Source organism: Microtus ochrogaster, linkage group LG1 (genome assembly GCF_000317375.1).
Source record: "Microtus ochrogaster isolate Prairie Vole_2 linkage group LG1, MicOch1.0, whole genome shotgun sequence".
Classification (NCBI taxonomy): Eukaryota; Metazoa; Chordata; class Mammalia; order Rodentia; family Cricetidae; genus Microtus; species Microtus ochrogaster.
The window spans coordinates 16,644,317-16,649,361 of NC_022027.1; positions in this window are offsets into that span (position 1 = coordinate 16,644,317).

Below are 5,045 nucleotides of genomic sequence, written 5' to 3' on the forward strand. Positions count from 1 at the left end.
GCTAAGGAGGTTGAGCATGACCTTAAGTGTCTTTTGGCCATTTGAACTTCTTCTGTTGAGAATTCTCTGTTCAGACCAGTGCCCCATTTTTTAATTGGGTTAATTATTAGCCTTTTAAAGTTAGTTTCTTGAGTTCTTTATATATTTTGGAGATCAGACCGTTGTCTGTTGAGGGGTTGGTGAAGATCTTCTCCCAGTCAGTGGGTTGTCTTTTTTCAACAACACTTTTTTATGGCTGATGACCTATCATCATTCACTGTTGCTGTGATCATGTCTTTTGGATTCATCCCTCAATGTGGGAGGGCTGTGTCTATCTGCAATACTAGACTTTCTAATTTTCCAAGCATAATCCTCCGCAGTACTCTCTAATTGGGCTTTGTGTTTCTGCGGTGTCACTTAATGGGTTTTCTTTATATTTTCAGATCTTGTTTACTTTTGTTTATTTTACTAAAAGGAAAGAAATTTGTTTTATTGTAAGTATGAAAGTTAAATTTTTATTTAGCAAAGAAGTTCCATACCAGCACCACAGATCACTGTAGCCTGACTTTCTAAGCCTCTGATTTACAATTCATTAAAGAAACAAGGGATCAAAAGCTTCACCTGATATGATCTTTTGATACACACTCATAATAAGCCTATTTAGAGCATCTGGGACTCTGAGTAAAAGCTTTAACAATGATTCCTAGATTCAAGTTGTTTTAGTAGTTATATTTGACCAAGTGCATATTTGTTTAATGAGAACAAATTCACTTTAAAGTCATCACTCTCCCACCCTGTGTCTGACCAATAAGCCATAATACTTTACTGTGACTCAGTTACTGAACTCTACCTATAGCAAAGTGAGGTGTTCCTTTACATTTCTCAAACTCTTAATCTTAGAAGTTCAAAGAAAAATTGAATAATACTCACTAAAATCACATTTATATATCAAGCTTGTATAGTTATGATTAAATTTACAGATGATTTCATTAGATGTTTCCTTGTGTGGTTTAGAACTAACCAGGACAGTGTTAGGAATGAGAAAATTAAGAAACAGACTCACAATTTAGATAATTTCACATCACAAGAGGAAGAAGGGTAGAAAGCCTAGTAAAAACAGAGGTTGTGGACAATAACAAAAAATATTATTTTCTTGATATAGCAGGGCAGTCGTACAGATGAAATTCTTTCAAGGAGGCCATGGGAACAGGACCTTCGTGAGCTCAAGTTAAACAAGATATTAACTTGTAAAGAAAAGCTCCATCCCTGGCAAAGGAACTATTGGCAGTTGAGAGCTGCTGGGAGAGATAGTTAATTTTCTTTAAAAGCACAGGCTTTCTAGATTGGTCATTCTCTAGGGACAGTCTACCAAGCCCATAGTTTTTGGGTTGCACAAACTGTGCTTGATGGGCATTGAAATAAAAACAACAACAAAACAGAAAAAGAGACACAAAGTTGGGTATTTAGAGAGGAGGGTGGATCTGCTTAGAGCTGGACGAGAGGTGAATAATATAAAAATATATTACATATAATTTTCAAGTAATTATTAAAAACGAGGAAAATAGTTCATGATCTCTCTCTTTATGTTAATAAAAATAGATTTTCTGCAAAAATGACTTATACACATAAAGAGATTTGCAAACATTCACACATCCCCCCCTTAAAGTTGAGAATATTTCATATTGCTAACTAGCCAAACATAGGTCAACTATGGCCATTATTAGGCTTATTTAAGTGTGCAGTACTGAGATTTCACGTCACAGTTTATTTACGTGTTTTTTAAACATGACAGTTTTATGCTTCTCACTGGCAAGGTTAATGCTTCATCTCTAGCAACAGGAAATAAATAAATGTGGTGGGCATATTTAATAAATTCTATGAATAGCGTCACATTGGCCATTCTTTTATACTCAGACAAGTAAATTAAGACTTTCAATGCCCTCTAAATTGAAAAGTCATCCTTCATGACCTTGCACAGTGAATGGTTGAATGTTAAAAATGCTTCTTGAGGTCCACATGCACATATGTAGACAGGTGCAGATAAGAGATTGAGAGCATGCTTCTTTGATCACATTCTGCCTTATTCTCTTTTTTTTGGTTTCATTAAAGACAGATAAAGGAAACCCTTCCTCAGAAAATGGGTCCTCACATTGAGCTTTCTGGTTTTTTGCTTGTTTATTTACTTTTTGTTTTGTTTTGTGCATGCAGATATTTTTATCTTTGTTATAAACTTTTAAAACTCAGAATAGAATTCATCATTGAAGGAGATGGAATTCTATCCTCTGTGGAATAAGAAACAAACACAGTGTGTAATGTGTCTGCCATAGAATGCTGGGTTTCCTCACAATGGTTCTGTAGTTTAAGGCTATCTGTGCAATGTAAACCAGCTCCTTAAAAAACTAGGTATTCTTTGAAATTTATTAGCAATATCAATTTTCTGTACAAAACTAAAGAAGACATTTTATGGCTTTCATGTCCAGACCTAATACTTCAGAGGAAAATGCCACCAGTCTAGATCCATTGTTCATATTAAAAAACAAGCATATTTACATAGGCAAGATCATTTTGTCTTTTTCTTCCATTCTGTCATCTTCATAGTTCTTTTTTATTCTTCTTTCATACAACATGTCCCAACTACGCCTTCCCTCCTTTCACTCCTCCCTGTTTCTCTTAACCTCCCCATTCCAACATCCAAACATTCTTCTGCAGCAAATCAATAAACATTTTATTAAGACTCTGCTCATAGAACTGTTAAATTGCCCTTAATTTTCCTCCCGCTGCACAGAAACATTAATTTAGTTCATTGTGCAATGTTTTCTTATATTGACTTTGCCTCTCTTTTGCTAAACTACAGCTATAGTATTGCCATCAAAGTTAGATTGTCTTACATTTTTAGCCTTATATCACAGATATCCTAAAAAAAATGTGATTTTTTTTTAAAAAGTGACAAACAGAAATGAATGAAGCACTGGAAATAAGCCAGATATAGCTAAGTCTTACAGTTCATTAGCCTGAAGCATAGAGTCTTGAACCAGAGTCAATTATATATGATCTTGTCCATTATTCACATTTGTGTCTGTTCCCCTTCATTGAATGTTCTCTGCATTTTACGTGCATCATTCAGACTTTGTGTATCAGCTTTGTCTTATTCTTGCTTGCCATAGAAAAACATAAGCATTTCCCTATATCAAAAGCCCTTTACACAATTTAACAAATGCAAATGAAATGTAATGTTAAGCAATGAAACCATTCACAAAACTATTAAATTCATAATATATGAACTAATTATTTCACATTGTACTTGATTTTGGACATATTTGTTGTAACTGTACCAGTTATAGTTTACATTTTTAGACATTTCTAAATCATACACACTGAAACTTAGAAAATGCCTAAAAATCAGCTCTTTCAACTTGTCATTTACTGGAAGCAACTTGTCTTAAAAAAATAGAACAAAATGACATTATAATTGATTTGTGTGTTCTAATATTCTGAGATTTTAAAACTTATATTGAGAATGAGAAACAATATTTGATACACATGATAAATAACTTTTATTTTTAATGCAATGAAAGAAATGCTTAATCTGCTTGAATTCACAGGCTGTGAAATTACAGCACCCAATTTTTGGTTTCTCTCTTTTCTGTCCTGATGCTCATCACTCAGCAGTGCATCGTGGCTGAATAAAACAAGTGGAATTTGGGTGACCTATTCAAGATATCATTTAATTTAGTAACAATAGTGTTCTGTTTCTTTCATTAAAAAAATTAAGCACCCCACACATTCTCAATAGAGGAAACAAAGAAAGAGGATTGCTTTATTAAGTAATAAATGGGTTAATCACAACAATGCTATGTTTTAACTTACAAGTATCTTTTTTAATATTTATTTATTTACTTATTTATTATGTATACAATATTCTGTCAGTGTGTATACCTGTAGGCCAGAAGAGGGCACCAGACCTCATTACAGATCGTTGTGAGCCACCATGTGGTTGCTGGGAATTGAACTCAGGACCTTTGGAAGAGCAGGCAATGTTCTTAACCGCTGAGCCATCTCTTCAGCCTTTACAAGTATCTTTAGAGGACATTTATGCTACGAGACCATTGAGAAAAAATTTCTCAAATATTATGATATAACTAACTCCTAGGCTGTATTATATATTTTTCATTTTTAACATTTTTCTAAGCATTATTTCATTGAATACATGAAATAACCAGTTAAAATGGATTTCTCTAGCAATGGCATGATTAGAATTATATTCAAAGTGGAAATGCTTTGGACATAAATTTTCAGTATCTATTACTGTCTCTAATAGTTTGAGTCTCTAATTCAAGTGCTGCAGATATTTAAGTGAGAGGGTCATGGGATTGGGAATGGGAGCTTGAGGGATCAGGTAAAGGGTGGGATAGAAGGTAACAGTAAAGAAGAGATGTTCTGATGGTAAGCCATTTCAGGGCCGAGTAGAAACCTGGAGCTAGAAAAACCTCCAGGTATCTACAAAAATGTACCCTGCCAAGACTGAGCAATAGTGGATAGGTAGCCTGAACTGGCTGTCTCCTATGATCAGAAAAGTTACTACCCTAATTGTCATCAGACAGCCTTCATCCAGGAACTGATGGAAACAGATGCACACAGATCCACAGCCAAGCACTGGGCCGAACTCTGGATATCCTGTTGAAAAGAGAGAGGAAGTATTATTGGAGCCGTGGGGATGTGCAAGGTCATCACAAGGGAACCCACTGAGACAACTAATCTTTGATCATAAGAGTTCAAAAACTCTGAAGAGCTAGGGAACCTGCATGGGATGAAGCTAGGCCCTCTAAATATGTGAGTCAATTGTACACCTTGGTCTGCTTGTGGTACTCCTAACAGTGGAAGCAGGGCTGGTCCTGACACTTTGGCAGGCTTCTGGGAACCTTTTTTTCATACTGGATTGCCTTATCAAACCTTAATATGCATGTGGGAGATTAATCCTACCTCAACTTGATATGTCATTTTTTGTTGACACCCATGGAAGTACTGCCGTTAACAGAAGCAGAGAAAGAGTGGATGTGTGTGTGGGG